Below are 23,491 nucleotides of genomic sequence, written 5' to 3' on the forward strand. Positions count from 1 at the left end.
TAAAGTGGCAACTGCGTGTATATGACAGTTCCAGGCATTAGCTTGATTCAGCTTTGTGATCTGTTTTTTCTTTTCATGGGTATTCTATTACTGAGTCAGAATTCTGAAGTGAATAATATTTTGGATAAACTTGCTGCACTATTGCGGAAGAGTATCAATAGAAATTCAGGTCCTAATTTTTGATGAAATAATTATGGACGTGTGAGACTAAAAGCTAAAATAAATTTTTCAAAATAACTGAACATATGAATGTGCACTATAATGTTTTCCCAAACATTTTGGAACTGAGATTTGGAAAGAGACAATCACCAAGTAGTTCTGTTTCCTAACTTGAACAATTCCCTTTCCTGGATATGTTTGTGCAAGAAGCAAAACATCCCTGGTCGGAAGTTGGTTGTGCACTTCTAGTTGGAAATCGTGGCTGCACTTATCTCTTTGATGGATGTGCGCAGCAAAATTTGACACCTTTTGTAGCATGTGTTAGAGCATTTCTGGTGGAAATTATTTATTTATTCAGGGTAATTTTGTAATATACTGCAGGAAAACCATTTGGTGTATTGAATCTATACCAGCTCCAAGAAGAATTGCATCAATTCTATATTTTCTTGAAGTCTGTCTTTCACACGTGCTAATTATCACCTCTTTATTCTCTATTCTACTTTCATTGCGTAGGAGCGATTTTTATTTTAGGTTATGATGCACCTGAGGAAACAGCGTTATCAAAAAGAACTGTGAAATCCTCACAGACAGCATCAGAAATCAAAATCGACCAGAGGTGTGAGATGGCTGATCCATGTGCATCATCACTAATGACTTTCTTCTAAAGCACTTACATGGGAATCAAATTTTCATAGTTTTCCTTGTTCTGTAGTTGTTATTTAAGGAACCATTCACTCTCTGTTCTACTTCTGCAGATTGCTGTAGAGCATTTTGAAAGATGCCTACCAATTTTGAATACTATTGGGCACTGTGTTTGAAAGCTCCAGGCACTTGCTATCTTATTACAACTTATTTAAGTAGCATTATCTCTGCAGATTAAGTTTTTTATCAGGGCACCAGTCCCAGAAGTATATGATATTTTGGTGGAACTGAAGCATGCCAGGATTTCATTGTGTGTATAAGTTGAGATCACTATCATCATCCCCTTCCTAAGACTTAGCTGCATTTCAACCCATTGTAACAAAATTGTGCTATATTAACTTTATGATCATTATACAAAGAAATATACACTCTACTCCAGGAAAAGAGACTTTCACACTTTCTCTTTAGCAAGGGAGTTGAACGTGGTACCACACGTTTTCCCCATCAATTTGGGCCTTGCCAACACACAGCATGCACTCACGTAGTATTTTCAGCTTCCCTCTTCATGAATTGCAATAATTACTTTTAATCCTTTAGTGTTTGATGTGGTCTCTGGATTGACCATAGAATAATTTAAAGGAAATATGTATTTTTCAGCATTCTCAGAGGCTCAGCAATTATGGCTCTAAAAAGACTATTAATGATCACTTTCCTTGACTTCTAACTCCCTGCAGGATCTTCATTTAGCATGCCACTGTATCACTCAATGTGAGATTCTGCTGTATATAGGTTTGAGGTGCATTACATAAACGTCAAATGGATCTTTCATTTCACTTTTGTCTGCTGGACTCTAAATGATATAAACAGTAGGAAAGCTCGGTCCTTGCCTGAAGGAGTATGTCAAGAGGATAAGAAGGAGCAGCATTAGCCATGAGAAGAGTCAGTGCACAAGGGTTATGTGAAGAAGAGGGCCCTTTCTGCACATGGAAATAGAAACAGTTTAATTACATGTCAGTTTTCATAAATATTTTACTCCATAGTTCATGACCTCAAATTGTAGATCTTGTATAGCAAAAGAGTACTGTGATATACTATACTGCAGCCTTTGCTCTCAGTGGAAAGGTCCCGTGATAAAATGTTGCTGTCCAAAGGCCAACATTCTCTTCATCTTCAGTGGTCCTTGTATACTGAGCCAAAAGAAATATTGCCTCATTATAAGAGTTCAAGCATGCCTGAGTATTGCCCAAAGCTACATTTGGCCAATGTGTAGTTCTGTTATTCAATACAGTTTTATGCTTGTGATAATAACATTGGAAATATTGGAATCAAACAGAGGAATCTTGCATTCAAAGATGCTGAAAAGAATTAACATAAGGGCATATTATTGTTCAGGCACAACATTTTCCTTCTTAGCACCACCCAATAAGGAAAGGATATTGTTTCGTAGGTTTAAGTTGTTGCCATTAAAGTTCTTTGACAATTGTGCTTAATAATCAGGTCTATTTATTTGTAGTTCGAAAGTACGATTACATGTCATTACTCGTGATAGATCATGTGATGCATTTAAATTTATTGAGCTTGTGTCAGTTCTTAACATAATTGGCAACAGCTGATCCGGGGAGGGGAAGGGTGAGGGGTGGAGGACACTTTAAAAAAAAACTGTTGGAATATTTGAATTGCGAGAATAACTTTGGGAAATAAGTGCCCTCTTACTTTTAATACTGACATCACTCCTGAGCACAAGTCAATTATTGAACTGAATATGAGGTAACCCAAGGGCAAGAAATACATGTTGCGATGGAGGATTGGTAATTTTAAATCATCATTGTGTCGGTGTGTGCAATGCTGCTGATGCATAGACACAGCAGTGATTTGAACATAGAAGTAAGATGAGACATTGGTGGAGCCTTGACAATGTATCATTTCAGCTTAGATTTGTGGCGTCATGTGGCCAATGAAGTATGAATGGAATATGGCTCTGACAGGGTTGAATTGGTTGAATTGGTTTTATTCATTGAACTGCTAGCTGCTGTTTCTTGAGTGTCCACTAAAGCCACACCGCACAAATATGTCATTGCCCATTCAAGAACAGTAACTTCTGAAGAAGTCATAATTGTTTTTGTTGTGCATCTAAATGCTGGGGCAGCACAAAGTCTATTAACCTTTCACTTCCTTTAGTATCATGAGTTCATGTGCTCATGAGGCAAATACTCGCAGTAGTTCATTCTGATTTCAGTTGACCTTCAGATTATTTATTGTGTATGATTTCTCTTCCTTTACAATGCACCAAAGGTCTCCATCATTAGTGGAGAAATGCAGAGTCCATTAGTTGCTGTGTCTCAATGAAATGACCTCTGATGTCATCTTGTATAGGCTTACATTAAGCATTTTTGTGAGAGACTAATATAACAATGAGTGATGCGATTTTTCTATTTCCTTAAGACATAGAAGAAAGCCACTTTGTCCCATTCAGTCTATGCTAGTTAACAGAATAATTTTGTACCCAATTAATTTTTTCTGGAACCTGTTTTTCTTGCATTCCCATAACAACCTCCTCATACTTCCAACACATCCCTACCACCCACCTACACTAGAGCTAATGTACAGTGTCTAATTGACTGATCAAACTGCATTACTTGGGTTGTGGGCAAAATCCACACAAACATCACTAGGAGTCAGAATTGAACCTGCAGTGCCACCTGAAAGGGCAAGGCGTTTAAAGTTGTACTTTATTTTTTGTGAGTGCCTTCCAGTTTGGCTTTACAGTCCAATAGTGATGACAAAGTGTGTCCACCATTAACTACTTTTGACTGTGTCAGGGTAATTGAAAGATTGTGAGTTCCATTTCATGAAGAACAAAGACCAGCAGTGGGAAGTTGAAGGAAGAAGAAGCATATATTTATTATATCCAGTATGTTTAAAAAAATAGTTTGGACACTAACATCACAAAGACAAAGAGTAACTCCAGACAGGTGATCAGAGGCATGTAGGGTGCATACAAATAGTGCTCCCACAATAAATTCAAAACTGGAGAGGCTGGGTTGTGACATTTTTGTGTTCCATGCATTTGATGTAATAGGCTGATGGTGTGCGACAAGTGAACTGCCTGAACATCATTGATGAGTTAATGCATGCTTCTACACAGCAATCAGCTGTTGGATGACATCTATTTGTTCTTTCAAGACAGAAACTTTATATAGTTAACAATTAGTGGAGCTTAATGGGATCAGTCAGAAACTCGGATGTCATGATACCTGACTTTCATCTGTGCAGAAGCTGAAATACAACCCATCAGCAGGTATATAACAAAAGCGTCATTTGATTTTGGCATAAAAGTGCAGATTGGAAATGATAGTTCTTCTCAAACTTTTGTAAGAGTTTTGGAAATGGACAGTTCCATTCTCTTTGTCCCATCTAGCATATTAGCCTGTGGTTCCTCACAACTTTTGACTGAAAGACAAAGGACACGTTTCCTTGGAATATGAATGACTATCCTAAATCTATATTGATATTTAAAGTAGGTGGCCACGTTACTTCCATGTAAGGAAGTATTGTTAGAAAAAGGCATACCTCACTTGTATTTTGTATTAGGATTACAACCCAGATCAACAATTCTAATGCTTTGGGTTGAATTGGTGTGTTTTCAGTATGCAATGATGGCTTGCATAGAGAATTCATAGATTTCCAAAAAATATATTTTAATTCTAGACCCTGAGATTAAGCATATGAATATAAAATTTAAAAATGTTGTCTCATATGATATATACAAGACGTTATACATCTTTTGAATTGAGAGTAGAATTAAAATAGTTTTGGGTAATAGGTCTTTGTAAAATTAAATGAAAGTCATAAAGTTTTGTGCTGGAACAATATGTAATACCATAAGGTGATTCTGGAGCAACTTTGTAATAATTCCACAATTAACGCTTGTCAGTCGGATTAAAGAAAGTGAGAGTAAATGATTTGAAGTTATTACCTGATTTTAATATCTGGTATTGAATGATCAAGATTGCAAATCTCTCTTTGTATACTGCAACATCTAGCAGAGAAAAGTTATAATTCCTGATTATTTTGAATGCAATCTCAGCTAGAAAGGAAATGTAGAGGCCAGAGTGTATTGGGTATGTAAAGAGCTTCCTGATCTCCACAGCTTCTGATGTTATGCAGCAGTTTGCTTCTGCTGAGAGTCAGATGTTTCCATTATTGCTCTTCATTGTGAGGCCCGTGTTTGAATGGGGAAATATTTATTGAGTTAATTGGGAAGTCATACTTCCTGTGAGGTCTTGTCAATAAAGCATTCTTTGATTTACTTAATTGAACATACACCATGGCTAATGTACCATGTTATGATCCAGTATTTAACACCACTTTAATCAGTAAGATGTTGCAAAGATGCTTGCCCCTTCTACATCGTGTTCAAATTTTATCAGTTCAGTTCAGTTCAGTTTGTTTATTGTCATTTAGAAACCACAAATGCAATGCAGTTTAAAAAATGAGACAACGTTCCTCCAAAATGATATCACAAAAGCACACAACAAAACAGACTGCACCAGAAAATCCACATACTGTTTGGTAATCCCCAAATCCAGAGTCCGGAGAGGCTGCAGCGTGTTAATTTTGCGCTACGATCTTAGCACGTTCCCCGGAAAGGAGCTCCAAATCCACCAGACAAAACAAGACTACCCAGTCGCACCAAGTCAGGAGACCAACTTTACCACCCAACAAACCAAAAACTAAAGCGACAAGACCTACCACATAGTTACCACATAGTTATATGTAACCACATAGTTACATATAGTTCTAGTTAACATATAGTTACAACAGTGTAGACAATACCATAATTGATTAAAAAAAACAGACCATGGGCACAGTAAAAATAGTCCAAAGATGTTAAAAGACTATAAGTTCAAAAGAAACCACCACAGAGTTTCCACAAGTCCTCAGGGTCCCGATAGACTCGTCATTCCACGCAGGCGGCAGAAGGGAATACCCTCGCTATGGACTTCCAAGGTGTCGCCAGACTCAGCCTCACAGATGCAGCACACAATGAAAGCTCTGTCGGACCCAGCCTCGCAGACGCAGCACACAGTGAAAGCGCCTGACTGCAGCGGACTCCGAGTCCGCCAAACATCGAGCCTCCGACCATCCCCTCCAGCACAGCCTCTCTTAGCATCATCCTCTGCAGAGCGCACTACGACGCCCCTGCCAACGGCCACCAACAATGAGACCCCAAGGACTGAGGGCCTGTTCTTCTCAGCAGAGACCCGGACCAAACAACAGCAGCAGCAACGAAGAAGGCCTTCCTGGAGATTTCCAGATGTTCCTCTGTGCTCCCACGTCCGTTTTTCATCAGATTAAGATTGTGCACGGCACCCTGCTTAACAAATAACAGATATCAGCTCCAGAGAGGCCGCTGCAAACTGTGTCGCGCGCCATCTTGCCGTTTATATTTTCTATTTCATTTTCATTTTCATTTTGTTTAGAGATCAGTTACTGCCATTTTGTTTACCATAGCTGCAAAGGCAAAACTAGAGTAGAACAAATATAAATTAATTTTTGGATGCTCCCACTAAATGGAGACTAGGGTTACTGACTGACCATTGGTTAGGCTGACTTAGAGAAGAAAATACAGAATTTTGAGAAAATGTAGGAGTGTTGTAGGTGGTTTATTGTTGGCAGCACTTTCTTAATACTAGCAAGCAAAGAATAATTTCCACTGTTAGATTGAGGCACATGAATGGTACATGTCAGATGGCAGTATTTCACTAACTTGAAAATCTCACTAAATGTAACATGAACCTTCGTAATTTATGGTGATTTAAATTTCTTAAAGCCTAAAATATTGCAGCCTTGAATTGCATCCAGTACTTTGTGATTATAGGAATGACAATTTATGTTAATATGATGCCAGTAATCTAGATATATCTATACCCATGCAATTGACTTACTTACCTAGGATAAATGGGAGTGTACCTCTATGGATAATTCAGAGTAATTAAAAAGCATCAAATGTGTTTTATAGTATCTTATTTAAAACAAAATGAATTTTGTTTTAAAGTTATGTTTAAAATTTGTTTGCAAGTTTCCTCATAATGCTACCTTTTCTCAACATTTGAGCGCTAAGTTTCCCTTAAATGTTCAAACTAAATATTTGAACTCGGATGGCTTTACAGGAAGACTTAGGGTGCAATTTGACTGCCCAGAATATATAAAGAACTTTCTTGAAAGCTTGGAAATTTCGGTCAATTTTAATGTACTCTTTCTGCAGTTAATGTTACTATTACTGGACTCATACTTGTTTTGAATACCAGCTGTGATTAATATACTTTGTTATGACACTAAAATTCCATTGATTCAGGATGTTTGGACCTTTGGTGCTATACGTAGAAACATATGTTCCAGACTATTGGATGTTAATAACTAGTCTGATACTGTAAGATACCTTTTTTTGTGCCCATTAGAAGTTGTTACATAGTAAAATCCTAATTTTTTCAGTGAACTTGATAAGTTTAAAGGGGGCATGGGGTAACAAGGCTCCTGTAAATTACAAAAGTCTTGTGCTAGAAGGGAACATGGGATCTGGTGCTCAAGTGAGTGGGAAGGAGTTGTGGTAATCAGTACTCTGTTACATTAAGGCAGCATATCAAAGTGAGATTCCCGAATATTTAGATAGCAGAGTGTTGAGTTTTTAAGATGGCGATAGTGAACAATGTGATCAAAGGCGACATCCTTCGGATGGTTCACGTAACTCCTTTTTTCACTACTTATTCTATCAAATTATTTTGCTGATAAAAGTGTCGAGGAAGATTGCAATCATTGAGGTGAGAGTGGAAGGTGAGTGGGTGTTCAGTGCCATCTTCCAGCCTCTGGCTCGCTGCTGCAGGGGGAAGATATCTGAGTATAATGGTTTCCCTCACCCTCTTGCTCTGTGGTATTGGAGTCCTGTGTCTTGAGCAAGGTTCAACCGAAGCAGTTTGTGGATTAGACTCTCTAGTTCATGTTGGGATATGTTTCTGATTTCTAGTCGCTCCTTTTTTGTTGATATTTTGTGCAATTTTGATTGGGGCAGATTGGCTCTGCAGCCTGAAGTTAATGAATGAGACAGAGCTAGATTCAACTGAACTGAGCTGACCTGAATATGGCTAAACTGGTTTGGTGTTTGAGGTTTGGCTCTATTCTGTATCTTTCTCTTTTTTTTGCCATTGATATGATATTTTTTGTGTGTTGGGGTGGGTAGTTTGATGTTTTTCTTTGAACGGGCTCCATGATTTTCTTTCTTTGTTTTATGTCTGTCTGTGGGAAGACTCGTACTTTGATAATTAGTTTGCTGTATGGTGAATGCTCTAAGAAAATTTCTGACTTTCATTATTCCTTATACCTAGAATTACATTAGCTACAGGATAAGAGGAGATAATTTGCTCATTGAACCTGTGCTGCCTTAGTAGAGCAAACCAGACAGCCCCATTCCCATACTCTTTCATGCATAGTTCTGTAATTTTTATTCACTTTGGAAGGCAATAATTGAACATACTTCTTTCAGGCAGTATATTCTGCATCATTATTGCTTGCTGTGCCAAAAGGTTTTACCTGGGGCACCCCTGAATACTTTGCCAATTAATTTTCTACTTTTCTAAGGATAAAACTAAAATGCGCAGCTGAGAATTTGAAGTCTCACTAAGACCAGAAAAAAAGGAATGTTAAATTTCCTGAAGTTTATTTGTAAACCTAACATAACGTATGTTTGCTTAAATCCATGAATAGGATTTGGAATTGCCCTTTTTATGACCTGCCCACAAAACCAAAGCAAGATATCTGATCTGTAGCTATATCAAACCAAATTGGTCCAGATTTTATAATTACAAAACTGTCATCAATTGCTGCAAGTGACTTCTGAAAAACAAACAATTTAAAGTAGAAATGTAGGAAAAAATTGACAGTTCACAGATCGAAGGGCATTGTTTTACAATGTGTCTAATGCAATCAGTGAATAAAAACAAAGTTCAGCTATTTATGTACTATTATTACTTAAAAATCAATATGTTATGTAGTTGCATCACTGGAGTTGAGGTTTAACTGTATATTTATGGGTTATACTTGCTGAAAAATACGTTATAAAGAACCTTAATTTTATGTACTGATGTTTCTTGAACATAAGCCCATTGGAAAATAAATCTTCATTTTATATTTATCATTTGCCTTAATTTTGTACTGTATATAATCCCATCTTTAACATTCTAACTATTTTAAAAAATAACATAATTTAACAAATTTGTATGTAAATTCATTACAATTGCCCACTTAACCTTATTCATCATAACTTATTTATATATTGGCTTGAAAGTCAAAATTAAGGTAGGTAATAAAGTGCAAAAAACTAAATCAGTCAGAAACGATTGGTATCATTAGGTTAATTAGTTTGGGCCAACATTAAGGGCTGAGAAGGGCCTGTTCTTGTGCTGTACTGTTCTAATGTTCTCTACCTTCTAGATCGATTTTGGAACATTTTCCTAATTGTAAGTCAAGCACCTTCAGTAGTTCAGCAATTTTTTGATCACCTTTGTTACAGTGCATACTTGTGTATTATCGTATTTTAAAAAAATATTATTTTAAGGAAGCACTTGTCCTTGATGCACAGTAATGTTTGCATGCCATGTATTAATCTGATATTCAAGTCTGTTAGGATGCTGACTGTATTACAGGAGCTACATCAATGTTTGTACATATGCTTCTCTTCCCCCTCTTCCCTTTTTCCATTCTCAATTCTCCTCACCTGCCTATCACCTCCCAGTGTTGTCGTTCCTCCTTCACTTTTTTCCCATGTATAACTCTCCTTTCCCATCAGATTCCTTCTTAAGCTCTTTACCTTTCTCTACCTATCACCTTCTCCCTTCTCACTTTATACCCCTCCTCCCTCTACCCATTCACCATCCCCTCACCCAGTTTCACTTATCACTTGCCAGCTTGTACTCTTTCCCCTCCCCCACCTTATGCTGGCATTTTCCCACTTCCTTTCCAGTCCTGATGAAGGGTCTCAGTCTGAAATGTTAACTGTTTATTCCTCTTTATACGTGCTGCCTGATCTGTTGTGTTCTTAAGCATTTTGTGTATGTTATCCAATATATGTGAACTTATTGATCAGTATTTATTTGTTTTTGGGGTCAGCATGTTTCCAAGTCAGCAAGTTTGAAAAACGAAACTTCTTTTATTTTGGAAATAAAACTTCTTTCCAACAAGAAGAAATGAATCATTTTACAAACCCCATTTCCAGAAAAGTTGGGATATTTTCCAAAATGCAATAAAAACAAAAATTTGTGATATGTTAATTCACGTGAACCTTTATTTAACTGACAAAAGTACAAAGAAAAGATTTTCAATAGTTTTACTGACTAACTTAATTGTATTTTGTAAATATACACAAATTTAGAATTTGATGGCTGCAACACACTCAACAAAAGTTTCGACAGAGGCATGTTTACCATTGTGTTACATCACCTTTCCTTTTAATAACCCTTTTTAATCGTTTTGGAACTGAGGATACTAATTGTAGTAGATTTGCAATTGGAAATTTTGTCCATTCTTACTTGATATAAGACTTCAGCTGCTCAACAGTCCGTGGTTTCCGTTGTCCGATTCTCCTCTTCATGATGCGCCATGCATTTTCAATAGGAGATAGATCTGGACTGGCAGCAGGCCAGTCAAGCACACACACTCTGTGTCTACAAAGCCATGCTGTTGTAGCCCGTGCAGAATGTGGTCTGGCATTGTCTTGCTGAAATAAGCATGGATGTCCTGGGAAGAAACGTCGCCGTGATGGCAACATGTGTCTCTCTAAAATCCTAATATACACCTCAGAGTCATTGGTACCTTCACATACATGCAACTCACCCATGCCGTGGTCACTGATGCACCCCCATACCATCACAAATGCTGGCTTTTGCACCTTTCGCTGATAACAATCAAGATGGTCATTTTCATCTTTGGCACGGAGAACTTGATGCCCATTTTTTCCGAAAACTAGCTGAAATGTGGACTCATCTGACCACAGCACACGGTTCCACAGTCTTTCGGTCCATCTGAGATTAGCTCGGGCCCAGATAACTCACTGGCGTTTCTGCATAGAGTTGATATATGGCTTCCTCCTTGCGTAATACAGTTTTAGGTGGCATTTCTTGATGCAGCGACGGACTGTGTTATATGACAATGGTTTTCCGAAGTACTCCCGAGCCCAGGTGGCTATAATTGTCACAGTAGCATGACAGTTTCTTAGGCAGTGCCGCCTGAGGGCTCGAAGATCACGCACATTCAACAGTGGTTTTTGACCTTGCCCTTTACGCACTGAGATGTCTCTGAATTCTCTGAATCTTTTCACAATATTATGTATTGTAGATGTTGAAAGACCTAAATTCTCTGCAATCTTGCATTGACAAATGTTCCTTTTGAACTGACTAACAATTCTCTCACAAATTTTGGCACAAAGGGGTGAGCCATGACCCATCCTTGCTTGCAAAGACTGAGCCTTTGATGGACGCTGCTTTTATACCCAGTCATGATACCTCACCTGCTACCAATTAGCCTGCTTAATGTGGAATCTTCCAAACCGGTGTTACTTGAATATTCTGTGCACTTTTCAATCTTATTTTAACTCTGTCCCAACTTTTGTTGAGTGTGTTGCAGCCATCAAATTTTAAATTTGTGTATATTTACAAAATACAATTAAGTTGGTCAGTAAAACTATTGAAAATCTTTTCTTTGTACTTTTGTCAGTTAAATAAAGGTTCACGTGAATTAACATATCACAGATTTTTGTTTTTATTGCATTTTGGAAAATATCGCAACTTTTCTGGAAATGGGGTTTGTAGTTTTGATTGGTATTTGTTCTTTGCCATTTGTCCTATCAAATATCTGTGACCTAATAAAGAAATGATGGGTTGAGAAAGTGCAGGAGGTTCAATTCTTCAATGTAGTCACGGGGCATCCAAGGGCCAATCTTTCCAAAAGTAAAGAATGAAGATAAACTTATGAAGACTTTGAAGCAGTGGTGCCTGTTGGAAGGAACACGTCAGAGATACCCTCAAAAAGGCATTCTCCTTGATGTCAATGCCCTTAATTAATTTCACAGCAAACTATCTTACCTAGCCTTTCCACTAGATATGAGTGAAGAAAAGCACAAATGCCAAATAAAGATTAACAAGATCACCCAAGCAGATGTTATCTCTGCTAAATTTCTAAAAACTTACGGTGCATTGACATCCTCAGCTTCCACATTTTCGAAGATGAAGGTATGTCGAGAGAACAAGGAATTTCAGTAATCAAGATGCTGCTGCCTGTGCGTGGGAGGGAGTGCTTTGGGGTTCTGATGTTACTATCATTCATTCTTTGGGCTTCTTGTTTCGTGGATGTCTCTGTGAAGAGTAAGAATTCCAGGTTGTATACTGTATACATACTCTGATATTAAATTGAACCATTTGAACCATAGATTAATACAGCTTTGATGCAGACTCTTCGGCTCTACAAGTCCATGGTGACATGGCGCCCACTCAGAAGAAGAAGAAGAAAGCCCTTAACTCTGAGTGGAGTCATTGGGACGCTATCATGATGGCGTATTTTTAGCAGGCTTTCTTATTTTTATGAGGCTGAGTTGCTAGCTCAACCCAGCATGGATGGAAAGCATGCAAGGGGGCTGGCTGGATTCGAACTCGGGAGCCTTCGCTCCGAAGTCTGGTGCTGATATCACTACACCACCAGCTGGCAGCCCACTCAGTAAGTCCTAATTTTACACATTCAGCCCTTATCCCTCTAAGGCTGCCCCTTCATGTATCCATGAACTATCTTTAACATTAATTGACTTAGTTTAATAATTCGGTCTCCCTGAATTTTTGGTACAGGGCAAGGCACAGGACAGAGGTCTTCCCCTAACATTAGCTGAAAAATGACATTCAGAATTACACGGTAGATTCTGTTCACGTGAATTTTAAAGATTATGATCATCACTGTATGGCACCCCTAAGAGAATAAACACCCCTTAATCCAGTTGAGAGGAACTTTGATCATCCTCCTCAAATTATGTTGCCCTGTAAAATTTGTTTTCATTTTCGATTTCCTTCATGATGGCATGTAAACCATGATCCTAACCAGAAGTATGCAATAGATTCAACCCTGTGTAGACTTACATTAAGTAAAGTTCAGTCATTTCTTAATAATCTTCCTTGCAGCAATTTTGAATCTCATCTCCACCAAGTATTGCCCTGGTCTGAACTATCCTATGGGCCCAGTGGGGAGCCATTTGCTTTAGAATCAAAGTCTTTGCTGCTATCAAGGAGGAGCTACAGGAGCCGGAAGACATGCACTTAATGTTTCAGGAACAGCATCTTCCCTTTTGCCATTAGATTTCTGAGTAGATAATGAACTTATGAACACTGCCTCACTATATTTTACTCTTTTTTTGCACTACTTATTTAATTTACCTTTTTTTAAATATACAATAATTTCTTTTTCATTATTATTATGTATTGCAACGTACTGTTGCCACAAAACAACACGTATCCTGACATATGCCGGTGATAGTAATTCTGATTCTGATCCTGTCTTCAAAAGTACAGCTCCAGTAGGCAGGTAATAATATTTGCATGTCATGTGCTGGAGGTTGAGTTTTAAGTCATCATGAACTTGTTTACTGAAATGTGCAAAGATGTACTTGATATGTAACACCTGTAAAGCAAGGACCTTCTACAAACCAACCCCACTGTTTAAAAAAAAAATGTTCTCCAATGATAAGGATTCAGGACAAGACTCTGTAAGACATGGGCCACTTTCCATCCCTCAGTGTCTTGACAATGGCAAGCATGAATGTAGATTTCATGATATAGCAGTTAATGCAATTTGCTGTCTATGGAAGGAAAGGGTGTTGAAGATCTCTACTTCAAATCCAGCATGGTTTACAGCCCTCTTGCATTCCTCTGAAATTTGAACTATTTACAGTAGCCACCTCAAAGCAATGCAGAAATATCATTGATGCTGTTTTTGCACAGTGTTCCAAAAGCATTGGCAGAGTAAGTGGGCCAAGTTCACGGCACTCACCCTAATCAATGAGCTTATTTACATCCAATTTGCTCTTTTGGTAAGATCATGTTAGTTGCATCAAGGTGGCATTTGGATAGAGAAATAGGTTTGTGGGGATATTATAAAAATAGATTTGTGGATATTATAAAAATTTCTTTGGAAAAAGAAATTTTGGAAAAAGTACAACATATTCCCTGTTGCTGGGGAATGATGCTGGGGTCTATAATTCCACCCAGTAGGATAGAACAACATGAGGTGGTGCCGAGACTCTAACTCTATGCATTGGGAGCAAACAGGATCAGAGTTACCTTGAGAACAGCAGAAATTGAGAGTACTCCTTCATCCCACTGCATCATCTAAAAGAGAAGAGGAAGATAACTCTTCACCATCCATGTAGCCTAGGCTGCAGCAACTATGCTTCAGATGAACCATTAGGAACTATCATAAAATTTATTTTTTAACCATGGTTTACTTTAATAAAAAAAAGGTCAGTTGTGGATAGAAAATGTACCACTGGCCTTGCATTCTTAGCAGTGCTGATTTCTAGAGGCTTCAGTTCAAAGTTTTTTTTCCTCCACATTTACTTGCAATGCCAGTAAACATTTTTGAGCTAAAATCAGGTAAAAGTTGGTGCTTGCACATTGTCTGGATGGGGATGCTACTACATCCTTAGAAGCATCTCTCAAATCACAAGAAACAGCATGTCTAGACTTTCATGTTTGGTCTAACACCCATGATTAATCCTGAATTCTATTAATTTGTTATACATTGTTGAACTGATTTGAGTATTTAAATTAATAGGCTGCATTTCTTTTTATTTCCTTATTGACTCGGATATTTACTTTGTCTGTGGCTCATTTAAGTGTTTGATTACTCTGGCTTTATTGTTTCTGGATGTTACTTATTTTTGTTCTAACGCAAACAAGAGAAAATCTGCAGATGCTGGAAATCCAAACAGCACACACAAAATGTTGGAAGAACTCAGCAGGCCTGGCAGCATCTTTGGAAGAGAGTACAGTCGACATTTCGGGCTGAGACCCTTCAGCAGGACTGGAGAAAAAAAGATGAGGAGTCAGAGCTGAAGGTTGGGGAGGGTGGAAGAATCACAAGGTGATAGGTGAAACCGGGAGTGGGGAAGGGTGAAGTCACGAGCTGGGAAGTTGATAGGGGAAAGAGATACAAGGCTGGAGAAGGGAGAATCTGATATGATAGGACAGAAGACCATGGAAGAAAAAAAAGTGGGAGGAGTACCAGAGGGAAGTGATGGATAGGCAAGGAGATAAGGAGAAATGGTGAAAGTGGGGTGGTCGGGCAGTTACCGGAAATTCAAGAAATTGATGTTCATGTCATCGGGTTGGAGTTCTGGGGTTATGCTTATGTGAGAATGCTGTTCTTGGACTACAGTTCAGCATTCAACACCATAGATCCATCCAGGCTTGACAAGAAGCTCAGAGACCTTGGCCTTGACCCTGCTTTGTGTAGCTGGATCCTGGACTTCCTGTCAGCAGGTGGTAAGAGTAGGCTCCCTCACTTCCAATCCTCTGACTGAATACAGAAGGCCCTCAGGGCTGCGTATTGAGTTCCTCCCTTTACTCCCTGTATACCTATGATTGTATCACCATGCACAGCTCCAGTCTGTTAACTAAATTTGTTGACGACATTACATTGATTGGCTTTATCTCAAACAATGAGGTGGCCTACAGAGAAGAAGTCATCTCTCTGACACAGTGGTGTCAAGAAAACAACCTCTCCCTCAATGTCGCAAAAACAAAGGAGCTGGTTGTGGATTACAGGAGGAATGGAGATGGGCTAACCCCTATTGACAGGGTAAGAGGGTAAATAGCTTCAAGTTCCTCGGCGTCCACATCACTCCTCATATATGTGAAGGATGTAAGAAATAATGTCAATTCAATTCTATTCAATACAGTTTTCTAGTGCTGCCAGGCTCCATGACTGGCATTCATTTCATCTCTTGTCAAGTAGTTGTTTTTTCTAAGTCTCACTCAGGTTCCTGTTGAATTGCTTTTAGGGTGCAGATTTGCTCTTCTATTTTTCCTGAATCAGAAGGAATTTGCATACTTATCCAAATTGCAAGCCATTTTGTTTGGTTTGGTAGGATGTTGCCATCTTTATCTTTTTAGTTAACATTTTATTGGGGCAGTGGTGGAAGGGATGCTCTCAAAATTAGAAGTAGGCTTTTCAGAAAGAAAATCACAAAATAGTTTATTTTGTACTAAGATTGATGGGTATTTTGACATGTATTGGACAAATACTGGTTGATGGTAGATAGAAAGACTCTAAATTCATGAAGTGTATATGTATATAATAAACTGTTTTAGTATGTTGGAGGACTCAGAAGGAAAATCTCGGACTTCATGATTTATTCAGTAAGTCTCTTGTATTGTTTTCAACAAAAATAAGAAATTCAGTTATGTGCCCTAGTAAGTATTGCATCAAGCAAAAGAATTTCTAAATCTGTGTTTTTTATTGGCAGCATGGTTAGTAACCAGCAGTGACAAACATGAGGAGATTAGCATAAAGAAATGATATGAAGATGAAATTATAATATGAAATTCTGTCACTTGGATGAATGGTAGAAGCAAATTCAATGAAAAATTTAAAAGTGGATTTGGATGTGTGCTTTAATATATTAAGCAGTAGGGAAAGGGTCTTGTAGTTGGATGAATTAGATAGTTCTTTTTCAAAGATTCAAATCAGATGTGATAGTTTCTTTTATTGTTCCAGCTGTTTCTTTGTTCCACACTGAAAACTGTGGCAAAGAGTCTACAGCCAGTCATGGACCTGATGCAAATTAATCAGTTGTAAAGCAACAAGCTAGTGGGTGGCAGCAAGCACATTGAAATAATTGAAGGGACTATCAATTAATATAACAGAGTATTGAGTGAAAATCTGAAGCAAGAACACGTGTGTTAATGAAGTTTCATGCAATTAAAAGGATGATTGGAAGGTGCAAACATTTATTTCAGTTGAGAGCAACATCTTCAGGAGATCTACCACCTTGTACTTCTTCCTCCTCTTTCCCCACCTTCTTGTTTGTTCTTCTAATCTTTTTCCCCCAGTCCTGATGAAAGCTCTCGACCCAAAATGTTGATTGTTTACTCTTTTCGATAGATGTTGCCTGGCCTGCTGCGGTTCCTTCAGCATTTTGTATGTGTCGCTTACATAGATAGATATTTGATGTTCAGCACGGACACAGTGGGTTGGAGAGTATGTTTCTGTACTTTTTGACTGTGATTGTATGATAAGATGACTGTACTGTTGTACTAGCCAAAGAATAAAGTCAAATAGATGTATGACTAACAGTTAAGTGTGTGCCATAGTATCATTTATTGTGATGTGGCACAAAAAGTCTCAAATACCTTCCCTTACAAGAATGTAACAATCTGTGAATATGCAGAGGTGGCTGATTTTTATTTGATTAAGGCAACTTTAAAAGGAACCCTTTTTATTTTCATGTATGCTGTATTTTTGTATTGGCAATTGCTTTTAACAATACAAATTCCAATGATTTCATTTTTTATACTTGACATTTTGCACTAAGAAAATTGTTTATAGAAATCTGAATTTGCAAGTGGGAAACTGTTAGTTTTATTAGTTTTGGCTTATTTCAAAGACCAGTAGCAATGCAAGCATGGCTCAATACTAGAGCACGCTTGCTAGACGAATGACCGTACGTGTACTCATAAGTAATCATTTATTTGTGGATTCATGTATTTTCAGTTGTTGAACTATTCATATTTCAACATTTCGTAGTTACGTTTTTGAGGTCCAAAGAATGTTCAGGGAGTTGTTCCAGCTCCTTTAATTTGTTTATGTATAGAACTTTTGGAATTTCCTAAATTATTAGGATACAAACATTAAGAGTTCAGTTCTGATGTATTTAATATCCAGATTAGTTCAAATATAAACAACACACACAAAGTGCTGATGGAACACAGCAGGCCAGGCAGCATCTATAAAGAGAAGCACTGTCGACGTTTCGAGCCGAGACCCTTCGTCAGGACTAACTGAAAGGAAAGATAGTAAGAGATTTGAAAGTAGTGGGGGGAGGGGGAAATGCGAAATGATAGGAGAAGACCGGAGGGGGTGGGATGAAGAGCTGGAAAGGTGATTGGCGAAAGTGATACAGAGCTGGAGAAGGGAAAGGATCATGGGAAGGGAGGCCCCGGGAGAAAGAAAGGGGGGGGGAAGCACCAGAGGGAGATCAAGAAAAGGCAGTGTGATGGGCAGAGAGAGAGAAAAAAAACAAACAACTAAATATGTCAAGGATGGGATAAGAAGGGGAGGAGGGGCATTAACAGAAGTTAGAGAAGTCAATGTTCATGCCATCAAGTTGGAGGCTACCCAGCCAGTATATAAGGTGTTGTTCCTCCAACCTGAGTTTGGATTCATTTTGACAGTAGAGGAGGCCATGGATAGACATATCAGAATGGGAATGGGACGTGGAATTAAAATGTGTGGCCACTGGGAGATCCTGCTTTCTCTGGCGGACCGAGCGTAGATGTTCAGCGAAACGGTCTCCCAGTCTGCGTTGGGTCTTGCCAATATATAAAAGGCCACACTGGGAGCACCGGACGCAGTATACCACACCAGCCGACTCACAGGTGAAGTGTCGCCTCAGCTGGGAGGACTGTCTGGGTCCCTGAATGGTGGTGAGGGAGGAAGTGTAAGGGCAGGTGTAGCACTTGTTCCACTTACAAGGATAAGTGCCAGGAGGGAGATCGGTGGGAAGGGATGGGGGGGAACGAGTGGACAAGGGAGTCACGTAGGGAGCGATCCCTGCAGAAAGCAGAAAGGGGGGGAGGGAAAGATGTGCTTGGTAGTGGGATCCCGTTGGAGGGGGTGGAAGTTACAGAGCATTATACGTTGGACCTGGAGGCTGGTGGGGTGGTAGGTGAGGACAAGGGGAACACTATCCTGAGTGGGGTGGTGGGCGGATGGGGTGAGGGCAGATGTGCGGGAAATGGGAGAGATGCGTTAGAGAGCAGAGTTGATGGTGGAAGAAGGGAAGCCCCTTTGTTTAAAAAAGGAAGACATCTCCTTCATCCCTACGCGACTCCCTTATCCACTTGTTCCCCCCCATCCCTTCCCACCGAGCTCCCTCCTGGCACTTATCCTTGTAAGTGGAACAAGTGCTACACCTGCCCTTACACTTCCTCCCTCACCACCATTCAGGGCCCCAGACAGTCCTTCCAGGTGAGGCGACACTTCACCTGTGAGTCGGCTGGTGTGGTATACTGCGTCCGGTGCTCCCAGTGTGGCCTTTTATATATTGGTGAGACCCGACGCAGACTGGGAGACCGTTTCGCTGAACACCTACGCTCGGTCCGCCAGAGAAAGCAGGATCTCCCAGTGGCCACACATTTTAATTCCACGTCCCATTCCCATTCTGATATGTCTATCCATGGCCTCCTCTACTGTCAAAATGAATCCAAACTCAGGTTGGAGGAACAACACCTTATATACTCGCTGGGTAGCCTCCAACCTGATGGCATGAACATTGACTTCTCTAACTTCCATTAATGCCCCTCCTCCCCTTCTTACCCCATCCCTGACATATTTAGTTGTTTGTTTTTTTTTCTCTCTCTCTGCCCATCACACTGCCTGTTCTCCATCTCCCTCTGGTGCTTCCCCCCCCCTTTCTTTCAAATGAGGCCTCCCGTCCCATGATCCTTTCCCTTCTCCAGCTCTGTATCACTTTTGCCAATCACCTTTCCAGCTCTTAGCTTCATCGCACCCCCTCCAGTCTTCTCCTATCATTTTGCATTTCCCCCTACCCCCACTACTTTCAAATCTCTTACTATCTTTCCTTTCAGTTAGTCCTGACAAAGGGTCTCGGCCCGAAACATCGACAGTGCTTCTTCCTATAGATGCTGCCTGGCCTGCTGTGTTCCACCAGCACTTTGTGTGTGTTGTTTGAATTTCCAGCATCATGCAGATTTCCTCGTGTTAGTTCAAATATATATGTATCAGTTATTTTGGATTGCTAAATAAAATTGCATTTAATGCTTTGAATCCATCATTTGTCCTGGTTAAAGGTAGAATTATCAAAAAGCATTGCTATGTGATGGACTTTTGCCTTGTGCTTTGCATTATTTAAGAATGATTAGAGGTAAAGCAGAAGAGAAATCCCCAGAGTTTAATGTCACTGTGCAGGTTGCTATGTTATAGAGCTTATGGAGGTTCTTGTTAAAGCTAGTTGAGACCCTAAAATATTGAAACGCTATGCATTCTTGCATTCTTGAAGAAGCTTTTTTCACAAGTTTATTTAATTACACACATGAGACTAATATAAGCAAAGAATTCTCATGACCTGGATGAGAATGTGATCTGAATGGGGAAGTACTTGAGTCCTTGGCAGTTTTTCTGAATGCAGACTGAAACACTTTGTTTGGGTACAAATTTTTTAAACAGGAATTGGGCATATAGTTGTAGTCAAATCAATCAACCTTCCCAAGTGAATCTCATAGAATAATGGAAATTTATGACACAGAAGTTTTTTACTCAGAGAGTGGTGAGTGCGTGGAATGGGCTGCCGGCAACAGTAGTGGAGGCAGATACGATAGGGTCTTTTAAGAGGCTTTTAGATAGGTACATGGAGCTAAGTAAAATAGAGGGCTAAAGGTAAGCCTGGTAATTTCTGAGGTAGGGACATGTTCGGCACAAGTTTGGGGGGCGGAAAGGCCTGTATTGTGCCATAGGTTTTCTATGTTTCTATGTTTTCTAAAAAGTGGTTGTTATTAACATATTTCTGTGTTCATGGTCCAAAGCTAGACAAGTTATCATCCTTTAACTAGTTATCCCACTAAGTGGTGAAGCTTTTGACCTCCATCAGCCTCCCAGGCAATGAGTTGTGGACAACATCACTAATTATGGTGCTTTTTGCAAATCTGACTGCCTCTGAGCCAAAGTTTTGTTTGCACCGAGGGTGAGAAGCAATATCTAGTTTTGTTATTGTGGAGATAGCTAGGGACTTATTAGACATGAAAATATTAATTTAGTATCCTCATTGCAGGAGTTAGAAGCTATAATCTCCATGGGCTACCATCCTTTAATATACTGTATATTTTTTTATAAATTCTGGTGGTTCTAGTTATAATAATATAAATTCACTTATAAAAATAAAACAATCAGACATAAAAGTCTTCAATGCTTTGTGGAGAGAGAACAATTAGAACTCCATTCTGTCTCTGCTTTAGTTTAATTTAATTATTTTCACACACTGCAGTAATTAGAGGCAAAGGGATACTGAAGTTCTAACAGTATTTACATTATTTTGTATAAACTTGAAATGCAATACGAGGCATTTTCTGGAATGTGGTGTACATTGATTTATAGTTGAAGTGTGAGTTATGAGCCAAAAAACTTTAGGAGCTGTTCAAATCTAAGTTTACATTTAGAACTCCAAAAACAGAATGGAATATGCATCCGGAAGCAGCTGTTTTCCATCTGTCCAAAGGCCTGGTTAGTTGTGACTTTGGAATTTTGCATTAATTTCAATGTCAGTACATTATGTTCCCTAGTTCCAACTCAGAAAAAAAGATTTGGAAAAAATGTCCTTTTCATTTTTTTCTTTCAATTTGTCAAAAACGTTATTTTTTTCTAACTTTGAGCTTTGATATTGATAAAGGAAAATTCATATTAACTCATTTTTGAATTAAGCTATTATTTAAAGCACTTAATTAAATTCTACCTGCATTAATTGTAAAACTTAAAATTTAGCCATAGTAAAGGGAGTTTGGAGGAAACCTTTAATGTGTGTTAGTAGAATATTACTGTACTACCATTGATAGTTGATATGAATAATATAAATACAGCTAAACAAAAAGTTGGTTAAGCATACAGTAGTAAGATAACATACCACAATCAGAAGAGAGATGGGAAAGGAATGCAGGCTAATACAATGTGCCAAAGTCCTGAAATAAAATCCATCTCCAAGAGTTATACAGGCCATTCAGCTTAATTGGTCCATGTTGATTAAGATTCCCATCAAGCTAGTCCCATTTGCCCATGTTTGGACCACATCCCTCTACTTTTCCTATCCGTTTACCTGTCCAAGTACATTTTAAAGTTCTTCTATCTTCACAAAGGAACTGAATACTTTAATTTATTTTGCGCATTGGTTGCTGAAGATGGGTAGCACAGTAGCATAGTGCTTTACAGAGCCAGCAATCCATGTTTAATTCCCACCACCATGTAAAGAGTTTGTATGTTCTCCCTTTGAGTGAATTTCCTCCAGCTGTTCAAGTTTCCTCCTACATTCCAAAGGTGTATGGGTAAGGGTTAATAAGTTGTGGCCATGCAGTAATGTCACAGTAAGCAACATTTGTGAGCTGCCCCCAGCATATCCTTGCACTGTGGTCATTGAAGTAAATAACATATTCACTGTAGTATAGTTTTATGTGTGTGTGAGAAGTAGAGCTAATCTTACTTTAACCTATAAAACTAAGGCTTTAAATTTAGTTTATTATTCACAGATTACAAATAACCTAGTAAGAATGAGAAACTTTTTTTAAAGATTGCCTTGAACTTGGAGTAATTAAGAGGGAAAAGGATATAAATAACTAAATAAGAATGAAGAGACAAATTGATGTGATGTGCTGCAGGAAGACTAAGTCACAACTAGAGAAGGGCAACAATTCAGCCCACCTTCGGCCTTTCAGCTTTGCAGAGAAACAGTGTATAGTTAATGTCTTGAACTGTACTAGAGTGGAAATACCTGGAATTTTTTCTCATGTGGAACACATGTTTCCAGGCCTGGGGTGAGGTAAATGGATGGATATATCTGCTGTATTTGTTTGGCAAAATTGCAGACAAGTGTCAGCTTGATGTCTGGTTGCTGCAAAGTTAAACAAGGATATTCTGAAGAGGAAAGTTTTTACACAAGGAAAACACATGAAGAAAAATATGATCAGTACGATGATTATGTTTTAGAAGGTGTGTATTTCGTATTTCAATAATATCTGAGGAATCTTGTAAATATGTTGATTAAGCATTCCTTAAATAGTTCATTATGGGTTATATGTAAAAAAATATGAATTGCGTATGTCATGACGCTACTATGGGATATTTGCTCACCTTGCTTAAGGTAAAGAACAAACTAAGATTCACATCTGTTGGGCTTCCATGTCTTTTAATTGGTTTAATATTTTATAAAATACCTCATCAGTGGTGATAAGGTATTTTTAAAACTAATTCAAGATGACTACTTGCCTTTTGAAGCACAGCGAGAAGTTCAAGTTTTAAAAAGAAAGGTGCAGTGATACGGTTGAGTTTTTAAAAAAATAAGCTGTGTGTGGCATGTGTTCTTCAGCGGGAAGGCACGATTGTGTTTTTAAAAAAAGAGGTGGAAAATGGAAGAATTCACGGCTATATAAACAGTGAGTACCAGATGATCATAATCATCAATTAAAATAAAAAATAGAAATGGCTGGCTATATTGGACAGATCGACGCATTTCATTGCATAAGACTTAACTGGATTCTGTGTTTTATATACTGAACGGATTGAACAGTATTTTCAAGCAAATGGAATAGCCAATGAGAAACAAGTACTGATTGGATTTAAAGGTACACCGATTGTTTCGAAGTTTTACTGCTCCAACCAAGTC

The 23,491-nt window shown here is 38.7% G+C and overlaps 1 protein-coding gene and 1 long non-coding RNA gene across 14 annotated transcripts in view; one reads left to right on the forward strand and one right to left on the reverse strand.

Moving 5' to 3' along the window:
- Positions 1-23,491, forward strand: part of myo18ab (myosin XVIIIA b) — a 218,052-nt gene that overhangs the window by 24,721 nt on the left and 169,840 nt on the right. The gene's annotated exons all lie outside the window — the stretch shown is intronic.
- LOC140731715 (uncharacterized) overlaps positions 4,947-23,491 on the reverse strand; it is a 32,074-nt gene continuing 13,529 nt past the window's right edge. Inside the window, exons 2-3 of the long non-coding RNA XR_012099903.1 lie at positions 12,039-12,203; positions 4,947-6,175 (exon numbers count right to left, since the gene is read on the reverse strand). This is a non-coding gene — a long non-coding RNA (uncharacterized lncRNA). The remainder of the gene's footprint in view (positions 6,176-12,038; positions 12,204-23,491) is intronic.

Source organism: Hemitrygon akajei, chromosome 8 (assembly GCF_048418815.1).
Source record: "Hemitrygon akajei chromosome 8, sHemAka1.3, whole genome shotgun sequence".
Classification (NCBI taxonomy): Eukaryota; Metazoa; Chordata; class Chondrichthyes; order Myliobatiformes; family Dasyatidae; genus Hemitrygon; species Hemitrygon akajei.